A 20,584-nucleotide genomic window follows, 5' to 3' on the forward strand; every position below is an offset into this window, starting at 1 on the left:
CTTCAACATTTTAAGCCATCAGTCTGATTCTGCACACAGCAATTACTCTTTCTGTCAGCAGGAGTAAAATTAACAGCCAGGAAATCAAAAGGCCCGGTGCTTTCCTGTGTAATGTGGCACAGGGCGCACGTACGTGAGCTCGCCCCTCTGGAAAAGCTGCTTCCTCTTGTTTCCGTGAGTGGAGCGGCCCACGCGGCATGGCGGCCTTCAGCCAGCGCTGACCCACAGATCCATGGAGGGCGCAACCAAGAGGAGCTGATGTGGGGCCTAGCAGGGACCCTTTCCTCGCTGTGCTTTATGGAAGGCCTGAATTGGGGTGCTCRGTCCTTCCCCAGACGCAAGCACCCATTTAAGAGAGGGTTAAATAAACCAAGCCTTCATTGGAGAGATAGAGGAATTGATCATTTGGAAAACTTGTCTTGCTGCCTTTCAGATGCCAGGCAGGTGCTCTTACCCCTGCCAAACTAAATCAGTGATAACATTGACTATAATAGAACCTGGATCATACCCTGTCATGCAGAGTCACGGGATCCAGAGAACCTAGAAATGGGCCAGGAGTTGGCAAGATCTGGAAATGGCCAGCACCAATCCTCCAGGCCTTGTGTAGGAGATGTCCCAGGGCTGCACCAGTTAGGGGTTTAACCAGTTAAGAATTCTCAGCTTGTGAGATGGGGCTCTTATCACTGCTCTCTTAATGCTTTGCCCCTTCCCAAAACAGACAACATGCACAGCATTTCCAAGGACATCCTGGGGACCATCACATCCCTTTAACAGCTCCCCATGCCTGTATCACTTTTAAACTTTTTTTTTTAACTGAGCCCCCAAAAGCTTGACCTCCTCAACCAGTTCAGTTGGTGCTCGTTCAAATAAATGAGTGACAGGTGGGGCTTTCAAAACTGTCCTGGGCAATGTGGTTACCCTCCCTTCCTTGGGCAGCTCTTGCAATCTGATCTTTGGTAATAACCTGGCTGCTCAGATCAGGCTTTGGGAAGGGCTGTCTCATTTCTTCATATGGATCATTCTGCATTTTAGTGAGTCAATTTTCTTTTTTTTTTAAAAAGAAAAATCTAGTGGCTTTGTTTGTGAAATAACATAAAGCACTTCATCATTTCTCACTGAATTACCTGCCTCTACAAATATTGCAGAATCACAATTCCTTGCCTAGGGAGTTGTGAAGAAAAACAAAAAAAGGAAAACAGATCTCATTTCAGTTGACAAGAATCAGTAAACTGGTTCTCAGATCTGGGAACCTTTCCTTTTGGTAATACATAATCCTCTCTGACTACATTCATTTAATTCTTCAAGCCCACCCTGCACTTCAGTGTGTTCTCAGGTTTCTGCCTCTTCATAGTACATTTTTAACACATAGAAATAATGTCTGAAAGCTAATTACATTGAACAGTTTCAAGGTAATTTTGAGCATTCTTGGTCTTGCAGAATAATATGTCTAACTTTAAAAATAATTTCTGGTAACAATTATAGGAGGAGTATCATAAATATTTCTCCTCTGCTGAACAGGAACTTGCCTTTACAAAAATGTTATTATCTTCAACTATTTTTATCATAACAGCTAAAAGGAACCAGCACGATTGAGAACTGGTGTGCTCACTCCCCTCATTCACAGCCCTCAGTTAGTGTCTAACCTCTAAATATTTGCAACCCAAGGGAATGACATGGATAAAGGTGATGGGGATTCAGCATAGTATTGCAGCAGTCTCCCTTCCTTCCTGCAAACAGGAGAAGCAGCAATACGGGGGCCAGTATAAGGATGCACAGGATGAGATTAAAGATATTTGAGGGACATGGAGTGAACAGCCAAGAAACAAAACTCCAAAGTGCATGGGCGACTGGCACTGGAGCACAGCACAGCTCTTGCTGCCCACCTTCAGCAAATCACAGCCAACATCTCCTAAAGGTGGGGGGAATTGCAGTTGTCAGTATGCTTTAAAGTAGTTCCAGTTTTTCCCAGTTTTGTGGTAGTGAGCCTCTTCTGTTCTTTTCATTTGTTTTTATGTCTTGAAACCTTCTTGTCTTGAAACTTTTGTCTTGAAACTTTTTATGTCTTTTTATGCCTTTGAAACCTTCAAGCATGAATGACGTTTATTTTCATTATTAGCGATCTTCACACAGTGTCTCAACAAAAACAATCTGGTATGATATGTGCACCTGATAGGGCCTGATTTGTTACATATATTTTGAACATAGTTGTTGAGGTAGTAGGTTAAAGAACACAACTTGAGACCATGCAGAAATGTGTGGGAAGCATATCTGGACTTACTTATAACTTTGGAAGAATGTGAGAATTCATGTTTATTAAGCCAAAATATAATAAATACACAATGTAAAATACAATACCAAATAGACCATATGATAAACAAGTTTTAATGCAATCCATGCAGCTGCTCCATTATGTTGTTTCCAACTCCTTTTTGGTCTGAGCTCTTTACTTCCCCTTAATAGCTGCAGGATATATTTACTGGGACCAAATTTTCCCATGTTGTTYGCAGTCCAACCTTCTGGTCTGAAGAAAGGCTCATTTCTTTGAACTCTTATTCTAATAAAAGCAAAAAGCACAGCCTATAGAAAAAGAACAACTATACAAGCATGTTGAAAAACATATTCACATGGCTTTTACTTTCTAGGGAGGCTAAGACAGGAAGAACTGCATGTGACATACATTTACAGCATGCATCAAATCACTGTGCACGCTGCAAGGCTCAAAGGTTTGGCAGCAGCAGCTGAAGAGCTGGACCTTGCACTGATGAGTGAAAGGGAGAGCAGGATGGTGAGGGGCAAACCAAAGCAGTGGAAGATAAAGTTGGGTGCTGCCTCAGCTGGGTTTGGCTTTGGTGGTAGTTGATTCTGTTCTGGAGAGGGTAAGATTGGCCCCTGAGTTGCAGATGCTTCAGAAAAAAAAGCCAATTGTTGAATGTAACACTGAAAGTTAGACTCAATTGTTGAGTGTAACACTGAAAGTTATATCATCTGGGCATATGAAGACAATTTTTACATAGCAGGTGAAAAACTGCTCATTCAGCAAATTTCAAATAACAATCATGTGATAGGAGTGGGGATACCTTCATGCATATCTTTTATAGAAAAAAATGGGGGTTGCCCTCATCAACAAATTATGCGATAGGGGGATGCAACTTTATAGTAGGGTCCCTTGTAGAGGGCTGCATGCTGTGCACAAACCTGTGATACCTTCCTTCACCTCTCTTAGGTGAGGAAGAATAAAAAGGAAACAAAGAAGATTCTCTGTCCTAAAAAAAAGGCATAGGTAAAGTTGGCCTCGATGCCTGTTCTAAAATGCTGACATGTATCCTGAAAATTTCCTTTAGAGAAGCAAAACCAAGGTGTGTACCATGGAGTGTCTGGCCAGCTCTAGGACGTGTAGGCACCCTGTGTGCCTGGGAAATGTGCTGTATTTTAGTTTGTGCACTCAGGACATGTCACTGCACTTTGTTCTAATAGCATCATGCAACTCTCATCAGAAAAACGCCCTCTTTATAAAACTGGGGAGCCAAAATATTGACCCACAGTGATCAAATATTCGCTGTGAAGGGCAGCCTGCAAGGGAATTAGTTTAAAAACAGTGGTCGCAATGGAGGATGGAAAGGGAATATGATAAGACATTGGACTTAAGCAGGGGTCAGGGCACAGGTATGCAGGGCTTTGAACATGAAAACGGAAAGCACCTAAGTAATGTGATAGCCCTCACTAGACTATGTGCAGCTCTCTGGCAGCAGCAATTTCAGACGTTTGTGGCTGTGATGCCCCTGTCAGAGATTTCAAGTCCTTGTGTAAGTAGATGAACTTGAGAGAAAAGCTCCTGCTACTGCCTATATAAATTGTGTGTTCTGATATGCTAAAGTCAACAAGGCACAAATGATTTGGGCATATTCTTATGGTAAGCTAAGTTGCAATACATGCATTCCTGGCTATTTTACTCCTAAATTGAGCTGGTATGTGTCTCTACATTGCAGTCCTCCCTCATTTTCCTCCACAAGCCACAGTGACCATGATGTATATCACACACCAGCTTTCTAGGGTGTGAGATTCTTAACCAGCAGATTTTACAAGCTAGTGGATGTGGCATGTTCAAATCCTCATTTTTTTTGTTAAATCTTTTCTCTATGGATGTGACCATTGCATGCAACAAAGAAACAAATCTAATTCACCTGGTTTCAGGAATGCTTCACAAGTTTTGGCCAGCATTCTTGATCTAGTGACTGTGTGGCATAACACATCATTGAGCTTGTTGGCTGTGGGAACACATGGTGAGGCAATCTACTTGTTGAAGTGCTTTTACTTGCATACATGTGCCATGGGATAGCCCTGCAAGGTGTACACTGTGAGACTGAGAAAGAATTATATGAACCATTGCTCCAATGCTAATAATAGGATTTTTGTCATTTTCTTTGACAGGGGCAAGCTGAACCCTTTGCTGCACAACTCTTAATAAAGATAGATGGAAATGAGCAGCACAAGTATAAGAGGTTTTCTTGAATTGCCTCTAGTTGCTGTAATCACTGGATTCATAAAGTAATTCCAGATCATTGCTGGGTCCCACACATCTAAGGCCAGTGCAAACCAGAAAGCATGCAATCTTTGCTGTTGAAGGGCTGGGTATTGCTTGTTGCATATAGCATGGACTCCTATTTGGTTTTACTGATGAAGGGAAAGGTACAATGTGCTTATCTTCTTGAGAATTAAACGTATCCATAACAAGGAGAATAAAGGTACAGCATCTCAAATTATTAAAATGTCGATGCTGTCAACTGCCCCAGTTCATATACACTCCCTCATTCCACGACAGACTTTTAATCCATGTGCTTACTTGCAAGGTTATGACTTCCCATTGAACACATCTATTTTATCCTAGCTTTTCTTCCTTTTGCTCATCTTTTCTACCTCTGGTTCCTTTCATCAGTACAGAGAGCAGGAAAGGAGCGGTATTTGTCCTCTGATTTGCTTTTCATTTGAATGGCAATTAAATTGTCTGAATATGATAGCTCGGAATTGAATCAAATTGCCTCTGAAAGAGAGAACAAAAGCGGCTGTGGAAAAGCAGCTGGATATTGTGCGTGTTGAAGACAGGTCACACGCTGCTATCATTCCTACAACACTTAACATCGTCCAACACACTTACTTCAGGGTGGGGAGAGGCAAACCTGTTTTTCAGAGCTGATACTTAAGTATTCATATGGATTTTGCTTAGATTGGCAGCAGCCCTTAAATGAACAGTTTGGTGAAGAAATAGACACTAAAGATAATGTTATTCCTGTTGTTTCCATGACAACGGACATGCTTGATGGAATATATCCATCATGTGTGCTCTGTAACCATCTGGTTCCTTAGTCCTCATTTCAAACACTCTAGGAATTAAATGTAGGTAAACTTTAATCAGGTTGGTAATTACTGTTGTCCTTACAGGAATTATTTAACGTGATTTTGCAGCTGCCTCAGCATAAGGCCCAAAGGTCTTTTTAGGGCTTTATTGCCACTTTAAAGGAATAKTTTAAGAATTGTTATCGTACTTTTGCTACAGATGCCACTGTTTCTTCTTGGTCTCTGAAACTGTGTTATAATGACATCACATTAAGATTTTTTTTCCAGGCTCTAAAAAGGTCACAGTTATTTTTTCCAAATGGCTCTGTCAAGCATAAAAATTAACCATACTTTGAGCTCGATTTTCTATATTTGTAATGTATGTTTATGTTAGAGTTTCTGTCAAAACAGGGATTAAAGATAAATGTAGCTAATTAAAAGAACATTTTCTTAGAGCTCCTGGTAATAGATACCTCATTGTGGGGTCCTGAGGTAAAGCTTACTTTAACAACTGATTCCGTTTATGGGATTGTGTTTGAACGTTATAGAAGGCTATTTCAATTTTCCAAATTGTGCATATTAGCCTGAGAACAATCAAGTTAAGTCTATAAGTAAATTGCAGAAGAGAAGTTAAGGTATACAAGCTAGCTATGTAAAATGTTCTTGTCGGCTGTATTTCCTACACTTCATCATTTCGAATAATGCTTCCCAGCAGTATATGTAATCGAAAACTGGTTTTACAGATGGGGAAAAAAAAATTATCTGGCACTGGATGAGTCAATAAGTTGCAAACTGTAGTGTAAGGTAAAGAAAAAAGAAGTCCTGTATCAAATTAGGTAATTGTTTCTTTTTATCTTACTTTATTTTACTAAACAGCTGTGCCCACAACATTAATTTCATTGCACATGACATCTGTGTTATCCTAGGGACTCCTGTGCTGGGAAAAAGGTCAATGCCAACTGCAATTGCATTAAGTTTCCATAAACTTTCAATGGCCAATAATATTTGGGGCTTTATAAAACTCAAGTAAAATAACAACGCATTTGTGGAGCGCCTTTCATATTAAGGGATTTCAAAGAGAACTACAAACTGTAGGCCCAACCCTTTAGTTCTTACATAAACAAGACTCCCATTGATTTCAGCAAATTTATGCCAGAGTAAAGAGGACAGAATAAAGGTGTCAGGATTTGGCTCTATATACCGCTTTAGCTAATCACTTCATCCACTAATAAAGTTCAGTCACCTCTTGGATGGGACTTGGCAGTTGTTTAATGTGAGTAGGCTTGAGCTGACTCAGTTTCAATGGAAGGTTAAACAAAAATATTTCTCTAATTAATTTTTCAGATTTTGGTGGGGCCAGCTGATAAACTGAGAGATGGTTAGGAAAGATTGCTAGGGCTGAAGAGTTCATGGTGTTGAAAGTGGAGAAGGCTTGGAATTGCATCAAGTGAAAGATGCTAAGGAATTTATTGGGAATCTCAATGTATCACAAGACAGGGGAAAAAAAACATGGAGAAAAAGGATTTTTACACCTTATGGGAAGAATGTTAATGCAAGAAGAAGATTGGATTAAGTACGTAGCCTACAGGAACTGAAGAAAGTTCCTGCAAGTAAATCCTTCATATACAAGTCAAAAAGAGCAGGAATAAAGTGGCTGATGTCAAAATGAGTTAGGCTCGTTTAAACAGAAACACTAAAMCCGAGTACAAATGTCATCTACGGTGACATTTCTATGCTGTGGGTAGCAATTAAACATTTTCAAGGTCTGGAAACAAACTGTGATAAATGCTTTGCCCCATTGTTCATCAAGGATGGCAGTGCTGACCATGAGGACAGAGACAAGGGGATCAATGGGAACAAGGCATCCAAGTGGGAATTACAATAGCTGTGAAGAGAGGTGCAGGGAACTCTTGGGGCGAGCTCAAAAGGAGTATGTGTCCAGTCTCTGTTCCAAAAGCTGAAAGATAATGAGAGCTGCAAGCCTGGCAACATACAGGGTTACTACTTGGACCAAGTTAGTGCTGGTCATGCAGGTCAGAGGAGCATCAAGGAGAGCTTCTCTATGAAATGGTAGGATTCCCTTTTCCCCAGTGAGGGACAAGTAGGGTTTGACCTTATTCCTATGCAAGGTCCTGGAGCAGACTTTGAAAGAAATGTTATGTGAGCACCAGGAGATTAGAAATAGAAAAGTACAAACAGTAGCTTTATCAAAGGTAGATCATACTGATCATACTTTCATTTAAATACTGCTCTTTTTGGACAATGATGATGTGATAGATACTGTCTATCAAGATTAGAGGAAGACACAGGCTCTGGCAACAAATAGAGAACCATTACTTGTTATAAAGACATAAATTAGTAGAGGGACTGTAACGGAGGTGGGATGAGACACAATTGTTGGACAACAGCAGATCATATAGAAAAGGAAGGGATCAGACTGGACAGAAATCAGCAATGTAGATCTTGTTTAATACCTTCTTAGTGACACAAGTATTGCTAGGATTCTGATTAAGCAAGCTAGGCCTGTTCAGCTTGGAGAAGATTGAGAAGGGATCTTATCAATATGTACAGATACCTGAGAGAAGAATGTAAAGAGGATAGGGCCAAATTCTTCCCAGTGGTGGTCAGTGACAGAACAAGGAGTAATGGGAACAAGCTGAAACACAGGCAGTTCCATCTCCATGTGAGGAAGAACTTCTTCACTGTGAGGGTGACGGAGCCCCGGCACAGGCTGCCCAGGGAGGTTGCGGTGTCTCCTTCTCTGGAGGTCTCCAAACCCACCTGGATGCCGCCCTGTGTCCCGTGCTCTGGGTGTCCCTGCTGGAGCTGGGGGTTGGACTAGATGATTAGACTCTAGAGGTCCCTTCCAACTTTAAACATCCTGTGATTCTGACAAAATTTACTGACATAGAGAGTTTGGAAGCACATTCTTCTTGTGGAAGAACACACAAGAGAGTTGAAGTACCTTTTAGAAAGAAGGGTCTAGACACTCAGATAATAGTAATGGGGTAAAATAAAATAATCGGATTAATAACAAAATCTGCTTGAAGCTCAGTGCTCATTCACTGGTGAAAAAGCTGAGAAAGATCTTCTTTTGCTTGTTAATCAAAGATGGGCTGAGAGCCATCAGTGTGATGTAACCATGAAGAAGACAAATGCAATCCTGGAATTCGGCAGGGAAGCTATTGTAAGTGGAGACAAAGAAATGCTAGTGTCATTATGCAAAGTTCTGGCTAGACATCATCTCAATCACTGTGCACTCTTCTGCTCATTCATGATTAAGAAAGGTCATTCACCAGTCTAGCAGAGGCAGGAAAAGATTCAAACAGGTTGAAAACTGCCTTTTTCCTCATAAAAGGATGGTAGAAGAGCTTGGCTTGCTTACTTTAGTGCTCCAAAGTAAAGAGGAAGGCACAGGGAAAGCAGCAGGGGAAAAAAAAGAGTTGTTTAAGCTAAATTACAATATTTTCACATGTATAATGGCTATAACCTTAAGAAAACGAGTTTAAGTTGAAAATTAGAAGAAGGCTCCTCATCATTACAGCAAGTGCATTTTGGAATATTTTCTGGTAAAGTAACAGAGGCCAAAACCCAACAAATGCTTTTATGTCAAAGCTCGAAGAGTGTATGAAAGAAATTATACATTGTGTTTGTTTGCGGTAACAAGGGACTGGACTTAATGGCCCAGAAAGTTCCTCAGAGCCGCATGTTAAGATATCCTCCCCAGCAAACACTCCTGCTGCATGAGAGATTTGAACAGAAATTAAGTGCAGTCCTGTTGAAATTGAAGTGGGAATTTAAGTTCCCCGAGAGTAATTAGCCATTCTGTGTGTGGTCAGGACATGGAAGAGATGTTCAATGGCTGTAAATATCAGTAGATTTTTAAGTGATGCCGGAGACCGTAGGTTATTAGGAGATTCATATACTAATATTCTCTTTATTAAGTTCAGGGACAAGTTCCTTAYAATGGCATATCTTAATACAGTACTGAAGTATCTCTTTAGCATTAATTTAGGTGACAGTTAGCTGAGCATGTCTGATTGTCCCCAGCTGTCTCCCAGATTTGGAGGCACCAGAAAATAACTCAGCTTGTCTTTCAATTAGAAATAGAAAATTTCACATTTGCAGAGATATCAAAGTAACCCACTAGTTAGGGTTAACTAGTAACACTATCAATGATGCTGCTTTAACACAACACAACGCCAAACATAGCAACTCCTCTAAATGCAGACACAGTTTTCAAGCAAAATGAGCCAAACTGGAGAATGTTCTTAATCTCTTCTCTTAATACTTCAGTTTTAGTACCAAACTTAAAGCAGGTCAGAGAAAGAAATCTTGAACATCATTCTATGAAACCTTGATTTTAGGCAGAAGTTTCTGCCAGCACCAACATTACCAGTTTACAAAATCTKCTATAAAACTTTGTCTAACACTATTATAATAGGCAACATTCAGTGATAGCTCCCTTTTTGGAAACTGCTAAAAAACATTAAGAATGAATTATGTTTGAGGCATGCCATTAATTGTGGTGTAATTTTCACCATGTGTATAATATTTAACTGCACACTTTGTCACAGTGCAATTATAGGAAATGTTTTTCCAACATGTTTCTCTGTCTATATATACCTTGTGGTTGCTGTAATTATTTTCCCCAGTGATAATGTTCAACATTCCCAGGGTTCTATCTTATAAAACTTGTGCTGATAGACAGAATGCACAAGGAGAATTGTAATTTTCTCCCATTTTTACACATAGATGAGAAAGTAGTTTGAAGACRTTATGCACCCTAGCACCAAGAGAGTTGAAAGTAGCTCAAAGTTACAGGTTTCAGTCATTCTCTATATACTCATCCCTGCCTTTCCATTGTATTAGATTCATGTCCAATATTTTGTGTTCAATGGTATGAGGCCCCTAGTCCCCTTAGACCCTAAAACAACCGGGTGAAATTAACACTGGAAAAATATGTAACAATTTGCCTCAAAATGACCATTGCTATTTGAAGTATGCTGTGCTGTGTGGTTCTCTGAATTTTCACATATTTTTACATATGTGGATGCAATAATGATGGGCGTACAATTAGTCAGCAGTTGCACCAGTCATTGCTCTATACTTAATCCCTTCTTGGAATCTTGGAAGAATAATATTTGCCTTGGCTTATAACCAAAAATCATCTTAAATACAACTTGATTTTGTGTATTTTACCCAATTGTGTAATTGTATGGATAAAAAGTGAATATACTAAATGGCATATGCTACAAAGAATTTGCCCAAGTATGGTATTAACTGCTCTAAAAAAACATTTCTCCTGACATATGGTACTATAATGTGGCCAGCACACCTGTCTGGCTGGATAGAAACACTGAAAAAAAAAAAAAAAAAGAAGTAAAAGAAATAAAAAATGACCTGATTCTTCTTCTACTTCCACCTGGCAAATCAGAAGAGATTTCCCTGGAGTCATTATTCTTACACTCTTATAGAGTTAGTGTAAATCAGAGAAGAATCCACTCTGTTGTCTTAGGCAAGAGTAATCTTTTTCTGATAAAAAGGAAAAAAAAAAGAACAAAAAAAGGAAACAAACCTACACAGAGAACATTTAATGTCATAGATTACATTTTTTWAAATGTCATTTTAGAAAAACACTAACGTTATGAATACAGGGGGATGATGCCACCTCCGTGGGGTCAGTTATGCCGGGTGACAGTGACTTAGATTCTGGTCTCACACTATTGTAAGAGTCAAATAATTCTGAATTAGTCAGTGCTGTTTCTCGGGCTTTATGGTGTTCCATAGGAGATTGGAACCTTGTCCTTTTCTCATTTACATTCAGTCCCCAGGTTTATCTTAAATCATTCTAAATACGCAGAGAAATAAGGAAAGGTAATGTAAGGGAGTTTGAGTATATGACAAAAATATATGAGAAGACTTGACACTGCTGAAGTCACTGGCAATTTTTTCTTTATTTTTGACAGGCTCATGATCAAGCCAAGGCACAGGCTGCGTGGCTTCTTCTCCTCCAGTCATGGATGTACTGAACATGGATGAGGCTCTGCAACGATTTATCAATATCGTGACTACACCTGGCCCAAYTGCCCCTACCTCAGCCTGCTTCCTTCACCCAGAAAGAAACCAAAACAAACAAAACAAAACAAAACAACAGCATGAGAAATCTAGCAGTTCTAAGAATGAACGATACAGCCCCAACTTTTTTTTTTCTCTGCATTTCAGTCTTCCTGCCAAGGAAATGAAAAATTTCTACATAAATCTAAAATATTTTTTATTAATGTAAAATTGAATTGTATAGCTAATCAAATCCAATTATAGGTAATTTCGTTATATGGTTATTCCAATAAAATGTTTAGATAATAAATGTTCTAATTACCTAATGTTTAGACAATATAATAAATTATCATAATTTCTGAATGCATGAAGAATAGTTATTAAAAACATAATGTACTGTTTTTCTACAAAAATGGTGTATACTCATTTTTTACCTCATTTCTTCCTATTAAGGCAGTGATTTGCATAAAATCATGTATAGAAAGACAACAGTAAGCCAGAATCAATGCAAAATTGTCATATTCCCAATTGTCAGTTGCCAGAGACCACAGACAGCAGCAGATCAGTTACATGAACTCAGCAGTTCATAAAGCCATTTATTCTTCTTTTTTAATTTATGAGAATTTCTTTCAAACATGGAAATGGTAAAATAAAATATTTTCAGTTCATGAGAGTATTGCTTTCAAACCGCTCTATAGGACTGAGAAGTCTAAATCTAAAAAGAGCTAAGAAAAGGGACATTTAAACTAAGCTTCAGAAATATTTTCTAACTTTCGGCTCTTTGGGGTTCTTTCCTAGGAAAAATTGAATTGCTAAATCCCTGGAGGTTTTAAAACTTAATCTAGACAAGACTTTACAAAGCACAGGAAGCAATCTTTCATCGGCAGGAAAAGGACAAGATGGCTACTTCTTTTCTAATGAGTAATTCTATTATTTTAAGTGGTTCTACCATCCAAAGGGTACAAAAGATAACATTCATGATTAGTTACAAAATAATGATATTGGCCCTGTTTTATTTCATGGTGCTTTTCCTATAATTAATAGGAAAAATATTGAAAAARCGTTACTTTAATGCTCTATTTCTGAAAGACTTTCTGATGATGGTTGTCATCCCCTGTGCATCCCCTGTGCTGCAGCGGCAGATGTTTTCTGTGGCCCTGATTCAATAAAGCAATACTGTTCAGGAAAGCAGTTGAGCCAGAATATCCTGACAACCCGAGGATGAGAACATGACAAATTGTCTATACTAAAAACATCTAAAATTTTAYGCTTTAATGTTACCTCTTTGACTGACACTGAGCCTCCCTCAGATTATCCTGGGAGGAGCTGAAAGGAGGCTAACTAGGGACCTAAATGGATGGACAGGCCTTATAGATCTGATTTTTCCACTACCTATTTGCTGCACCAAGGCCCAGACTAACTTTATGTCAGATTATTCCAAACTTGGCATTTATTTCTCCTGATACAGATCTAAATTTTCTGCTTGGGACCTTCCTTGACATAGTAAATCAATGTCTAAGTGATATATGGCTGCAGAGTATCTTAGCCCTTGTGAATTCAAAAAGCAAAGCTGAAGGACTACACACGACCTGAACCTATATATATTTATATGCATCTTTACACACATCTACAACATTTTTTTAAAAGGAGGTCATCATTTTTTTACAGCTCTGAAAACTTTAGCTGTGTTGCCCCAGGTGTAGAAGGATTTCCCCTTTTACCCGGTTTAACAAGTTCTTCACAGTTACTTTCACTGCCAGATTGTGCCTCAGATTCTGTGACCTTTTGATAGAGGTCTGTAGCTCAATTAGCCTGAGACTAGAGCCATGACAGGAGATGGCATGGACTCAAAAGTCAGGCCCTTGAGTTACTGAGTGCCTTGTCCCCTGCAACTGCTTTGGAAAATGAAAGGCTTAGAATCATAGAATCCTTAARGTTGGAAAGGACCTTTAGAGATCATCCAGTCCAACGTAGCTTCAGCATCAGGATCAGGTCCCCTCTACAACCAGCATTTTACATTTTCATTCACAGCATTGCCACCCACCTAAAACACACGACAATCCTCTCCCCTACCTTAAGCACATCCCYAAGCAAATTCTGTTGAGGAGAGTTGATGCACTTACATCTGCTGCCGTGGAAACATGTGGGCACTTGCCACTTTTGATGAGGAGTCTCTGTTCTGGTATAAACTCCATTAATTCATATGGGGTCCATATGGCAGTTTCCTTTCCCCCTTCCCCCTTCTTGCTCTCGAAAGGTCTGGTGTTTTGTATGTCTTTTGCAGCGTCTCCCCACGAGTATTTCAGTTCTGTTGGCACTTTCTGTAGCAGTATTAATAATGACATTTCACTGGCATGGCGCCAGCAGTAAAAGTTTATGGAGTAATTTTGTAATAGAGCTGTGAGAGCTTAGCAAAAACCCAGCAGGTGAACGAGCTTTCTCCCTCACTTCTTTAAAATAAAAGCTCTCTTCGCACAGCAAGCTTTGCAAAGCCTTCGCGCCAAGGTTTCTAAGAAGCAAGAACATGTATATTTTAATGTGACAGGTCTAGGAACCATCGTTCTCCTGTGGCACTCCCACCTCCAGCTGCAGGACTGTACCCTTGGTCCCCATCCCGAGCCCTGCTCAGTGCAAACACTGAATATAAAATTGCTGCTTTCCCCTTGCCCTCCACCTTCCAGCTGCATATTCCCACCCTGGTTCCCTGCTTGGAGCAATGATTTAATAAATATATCTACAATAATCATCAGCGCCTCTGTCTGCCCTCCCCCTYCCAGCTGCAGTTTCCCACCCTTATTTCTTTTCTGTGCCATGATTAGTACATATGTTTAAAATAAAACTCGTCCTTCTCCCATCCTCCCCCCCAGCTGTGGATTCTTCTTACCTCCATTTTACCCAGATCTTCAGGCCCAGTTTGTAGGCATATTTCACAAGAAAACACAATCTCTGACAGTGCATCCCCTTCTTGCTTGCTGCTGTTTTGCCATTTCAATTTGAACAGCAAGCGTTAATATGAAATTGGATCACAGTCTTCAGTGGTGCTGTCATCAAGCCCATGAGCAAACTGAATGGAGCAGAAAGATTGATTCTCTTGACATTTTTTGGCCAGTGTCTTGGACATAAGCATAATCCTGAAATGCGAGGAGGTAATTTGGACTGCACCTTGCATGAAGTAAAGGCTTTCTTGATACCTCCTGATTCAGGTGTATGCATTCAAACTACATGTTCCCAGATGACATAATTACTGAGCTTGGAAGGGATCTCTGGAGATTGTCCAGCCTCCCTGCTCAAAGAAGGGTCAGCCAGATCAGGTTGCCTGGRATTCTGTCCACTTAGGTTTGAGTATCTCCAAGGTTGTCATAACCAGTCTGGGCAACATATGCTACTGGCCAATCACCCTTAGAGCAGAAGAGCTTTTCTTTAAACTAATTAATTGCTCCTACTTTTATTTTTTTTTTCCATCTATGTTGCATGTGTTTGTGTACAGGCACTTCAAAGGGGAAGCTACTCCTGTGGATTTCCCAGGACAGGAATGAAAACTTTCCTTACAGATACTTCCTTATTTGTTTGCATATACTTGATGATGGCCCCCTTCAGCTCTATTTCATTGATTGCAAGGTCTCTCCCTTGTCCACCTCATCCAGCACCCTTTGATGGATGAACCAGTTCACCTCTTCCTCATGTTGCTGCGGGCTGTTATCTCCCTGCCCCATAATGCCTAATTTAAAACTCTTCAACAAGATGGCGAGCCTGTCAGAAAAGATGTTTTTGAAACCCATCAGATGGAAAATATTTCTTCCTAGCAGTTCTTGATTGTTCCATGCTCATTACAAACCAAATTCCTGTTGGTGACACCTGCTGTGTGACCAGTTGTTGATATACATGATCTGTCCATTTCTATTCAATGCCTCCACGGCAGGACTGAGGGCAACGYCACTGAGGCCACGATGCCCATGTTCCATAAATCAGTCCTTTTATATGCTCTCTCTTTCCCACTGCWGCAGGGAACTAAAAATTTGGGAACAAAACCAACCTCCACATCAGGACTCAAGACTCAGGACCTCAGATATTGGACCAGAGTGAGGTGTGCAGGTCTGGTGTTATTTATCTTGTTTTATATTTGAAATCATGTTTCATGAACCTGACAGCCTTCTATATGACTGGATGACAGGCTGGATGGACGATGGGAGAGCTGTAGATGTTGTCTACCTTGACTTCAGCAAGGCTTTCGACACCATCTCCCATATCCTCATAGGAAAGCTTCAGAAGTGTGGACTGGAYGGGTGGAGAGTGAGGTGGATTGAGAACTGCTTGGATAGCAGAGCTCCAAGGACTGTGATAAATGGGACTGAGTCTAGCTGGATGTCTGCGGCCAGTGGTGTCCCCCTGGGGTCAGTACTGGGCCTGGTGCTGTTCAGCTTGTTCATCAATGACTTGGACGAAGGCACAGAGGGCACCTCAAGCAAGTTTGTAGATGATACCAAGCTGGGTGGAGTGGTCAACATTCCAGAGGGCTGTGCTGCCATTCAGAAGGATCTGGACAGGCTGGAGAGTTGGGCAGAGAGGAACCTCCTGAGATTCAACAAGGGCAAGTGCAGGATCCTGCACCAGGGAGGAATAACCCCAGGCACCGGGACAGATTAGGGGTTGACCTGCTGGAGAACAGCTCTGCAGAGAGGGACCTGGGAGTCCTGATGGACAAGAAGTTAACCATGAGTCAGCAGTGTGYCCTCATCGCCAAGAAGGCCAATAGGATCCTGGCCTGCATCAGGAGGATGTTGCCAGCAGGTCAAGGGAAGGGATCCTGCCCCTCTACTCAGCTCTGGTGAGGCTGCACTTGCAGCATTCTGTGCAGTTCTGGGCTTGCCAGGATAAGAGGAATGTGGAGCTTCTAGAGAGGGTCCAGCAGAGACTGACAAAGATGATTAAGAGACTGGAACATCTCTCGTATCTCTTGAACTTCTTTCCTGTGAGGGTGACAGAGYCCTGGCATAGGCTGCCCAGGGAGGTTGTGGAGGCTCCTTCTCTGGAGATCTTAAAACTCTGCCTGGATGCCTCCCTGTGCCCCGTGCTCTGGGTGTCCCTGCTGGAGTAGGGAGGTTGGACTAGGTAATCTCTAGAGGTCCCTTTCAATCTTCCATCCTTCTAACCATTCTGTGATCAGCCTGTTGTTTCCTGGATCCTCCTGGAAAGTATCCAAGCAGGATACTCTTTGAAGGCTGCAGTGATGCTTCCTCTTTTTCCAGTTCTCTGACAACTCTCCCATTCTCCACAATCCCTCAAAATGACAGAGTGGCTGTGCAATAATGCCTCCCAATTTCCTCACCACTCACAGGTACATCCCACATGGACCCACAGATTTGTGGGTGTCTAGTTTGCCTAAATAATCTCTAACTCAATGCTAGTTGAAGAGGAGAAAGTCTTCCTCCCTCCAAATTTTCTCTCTTGTCTTGGGGCTCTGTAGTTCATGTGGACTAGCCTTAGCAGTAAAGATAGAAGTAAAGGTGGCATTTAATAACTCTGTCTTCTCTGCATCCTCTTGTCACCAAGGCACACTCCCCATTCAGCAGCGGACTAACATTTTCACTAGTCTTCCTAGGTGCTGATGTATTAGTAGAAGCCCTTCCTTCTGTTATCCCTGACATCTCTTGCTTATTTATTTAATTCCAAACAAGCCTTGGCCTTCCTTGCCACATCCCTGCATTTTCTTACAGTGTTCCTATATTCCTCTCAAGTAGTCTGCCTCTTCTTCCACATTATGTATGCTCTCTTTTTCTGTTTAAGTTTTCCCAAGAACTCCTTGCCATCCACACAGGTTTCCTCTCCGCCTTGCTCGACTTCTTTCTTGAAGAATGCACCAATCCTGAGCTTAGAGAAAGTGGTGCTTGAATATTAGCCAATTCTCCTGGACCACCTTTCCTTTTAGGATTCTGGCCCAGGGGATTCCTCCAAGTAGATCCCTGAGGAGGTGAAAGTCATCTCTCTTGAAGTCCAGGATTGCAATCCTCCTTCTTGACAGCTTCCTCCTTGCAGGATCTTGAACTCCAACATCCCATGGTCATTGCAGCCAAGACTGCCCCTACCCCTCACATTTCCCAATAGACCATCTCTGTTTGTTAGCATTAGGTCCAGCAGCACCCCTTTCCTTGTTGGCTCATCAACCACCTGCATCAAGAAGTTATCTGCAATGTTCTGCAGGAACCTCCTGGACTGCCTGTTTCTGGCTGTGTGATTACCCCAGCAGACATGAGAGTGATTGAAGTCCCCTATTAAGACCATGGCCTGTGACTGCGAGGCTACTTACAGCTGCCAATAGAAGGCCTCATCCACTTTCTCTTCCTGGTCAGGTGGCCTATAGTAAAGACCCWCCACAATGTTGGCCTGCACTGTTGGCATGCCCTGTAATCCTCACCCACAGGCTTTCAACCAGCACATTGTCCTCCCCTAGGCAGAGCTCCATACATTCCAGTTGCTCTCTCATGTGGAGAGCAGCTCCACCACCTTGTCTTCCTGGCCTGACCTTCCTAAAAAGCACAAAGCCATCCATCACTATGTTCCAATCATGAGAGCTGTCCCACCATGTTTCCATAATTGCAGTGAAATAATGGCCCTGCAACCGCACATGCATCTCCAATTCCCCTTGCTTATTCCCCATGCAGCGAGCGTTTACATAGAGTTGGGTTCCCAGTGTGCCTCTCATTCTAGCTGAGGTAGCTGTAACTTGACTTTGAGACTTCAATAGCTCTCCTGTTTTGCTGTGTTCCTTCTYCAGACGTTCTCTGCTGGCTCTGGTATTAAGCTGGTGTGAATGGCATGGTAGGCCACGCTGCACCTTATCACTAACATCCTTGATGATAACTTCATCCCCATCAAATCTAGTTTGAGGCTCTATCAATAAGCCCTACTAGCTCATAACCAAGGACCTTCTTCCCCATTTGGGAAAGATGAATCGATCTGATGCCAGTATGCCTGGTGCCACATAAGGCTTCCAGTTGTCAAAGAACCCAAAGTTTTGGTGATGACACCAGCCACAGAGCCATCTGTTAACAGACTGTATCCTCGTGTTCCTTTCCACATTGCTGTTAGCACTGGGGAGAATGGAAGAGAGGATCTGCACACCCGAGTTCCTGATCATCCACTCCAGTTCTCTGAAGTCCCTTCTAATTGCCTTCGGGCTATGTGTTGTAAGTTATATCAATAATATAACCATTAGTATCAATTGATGCTGATCAGTATCTTCAGAATCGCAGTTTATGGGGAAAGAAGTTCTTTATCCATCCAGAACCTGGCTCAGGTTCTGTCAGCTGCAATATTCATCAGCCTCTTTGGGAATGAAAGAGCTGGTGGGAATCTAACACCTCAATAGATACAGGGTGCTATCCACTGGTCCATACCGTGTAGCAAAGCAGCTCTAATGACATTTCTGGGAGCATGACCATGTTGTCCTTGACTTCCTTGGAATGGTCTGCATGCCTAGTGGTGACACCAAGCACAGTCCAAAGTGGTTTGCAGGCTGTGTTGAACTGTATTGAATAATTCCTGTAACAAGGAGAAAAAAAAATGATTTCCATTCTGCAATATTTCTAGTTAGCTAGAATAGATCAGCATCTTTCACCTAAATAGGAATACATGGGCTCTTTCTTATTCTTATTTTTGAGTCATCACGCAGCTCAAAATAGCATTCCAGAAAGAATGCTAATATTATTTTTGTCCAAAATAAGATCCTTATTCTCCACTCTACCTGAATAACCTCTGTGAAGAAAAAAGCTGCAGAGAAGAAAAAGAGAAAACAAAATAAAAACCCCTGTATTATGCTGCCTTAGGACTGCTAGTGTTCTGGGAAGAAGCTGCAAAATCAGGTCAGAAAAATGAAAAYATATTGAAAACTTGCCAAATATTCACCAGATATATGGAGATTTTTTTTTCAGGAACCTGACCAAAAATCATCCAATCATCCAAAATCCTCGAGCTCTTTTAGCATTTGTTATTTGTCAATGATTTTTGTAGCATGAACAGTGACWCCTGCATTAGCTAAGGATAGAGTGTAGCTACTATTATAGTTTCCTTTATGGTCTCCTCCAAAAYGCATCAAAGTTGGGAAGAAGTCACTGGCTTCAACTGTTTTCAATAAAGCATTTGTTTAATTGTCTATAACTATCTCTAAAAAATTCTTTTATATGAGACTGTCCTATGAAATTACCTTCTTTTTTTTTTTTTTTATTGTTTCATCAAAATACATCCAGCTGTTCCTATGCTTTTATCAGGGCAATTTGTCCCAGACATTCCACTGCAAAGTTTTATACATATTTAGGTAAGTAACAGCTGAATCCATTTTCTTCAAGCTCCCCTTATTTTAAATCTAATTGAAACATAGAGAATATGATTTGCTTGCCTTAACTTAATTAGCTTAGTAATTTTAAGATTATTAGTACTGGAATTTTTACTTCTGCTCAATGTGTTTGAATTCAATCTCCTTGCTCACAGGAAAATGCTGTGAAACAATGGGTTATTTTAAATTTTAAATGTCCAGCAAACTTTAGGCATATACTAGAGTAACACAACGCAAAGAGAAAGTGGCAGTGGTCTCTTCATTATTCCCAGCTGCTAGTGGCTACATGACATGATAATAATAATAGCTTTGGCGTTTCTATAGATGTTCAACTTGAAGGAAAAATCTAAAGGTTGTTGGACTGCTCTCTAGCCATTTATGAATTCCATATGCTTATATGTGTCTTYAAATGTAGTGAGGGATTTACAGTATGGAAATGTGTTCAGTTCTAGGAGGTGCTGACTGTCCGTGGGCAAAGAGGAATGCGTTTGTGCTTAGGACATGCTGCAAATGCCATCTGCTTTGATGCAGTACCTCGGGGCAGCTGCTGAGATTACCAAACTCAGCCCACCTGGGGAGGATGTCCCAGGCAAGATTCAGAGGAGAAACAAAACTCAGGAAACTGAGTCAGAAAACTTCTGAAGGAGACAGGGAATGGGATTAAACGAGAATAATTTATTGGGAAAGCTAATAAAGAAATTCTGTCCAAATTCTTAGCTGAAGGATGGCAAACTTCTGGAAAATATAGCTGTATTAAACCTGCTGCTTTTAAAAACTTTCCATCTTATTTTTTAATAGATTGAACTATGTTGTAGTGCTAAGGCTGCAACATAACAGTTTCCAGAACAGTGACTATTCAGCCTGAAA

Source organism: Nothoprocta perdicaria, unplaced genomic scaffold (assembly GCF_003342845.1).
Source record: "Nothoprocta perdicaria isolate Ctin4 unplaced genomic scaffold, notPer1 scaffold_64, whole genome shotgun sequence".
Classification (NCBI taxonomy): domain Eukaryota; kingdom Metazoa; phylum Chordata; class Aves; order Tinamiformes; family Tinamidae; genus Nothoprocta; species Nothoprocta perdicaria.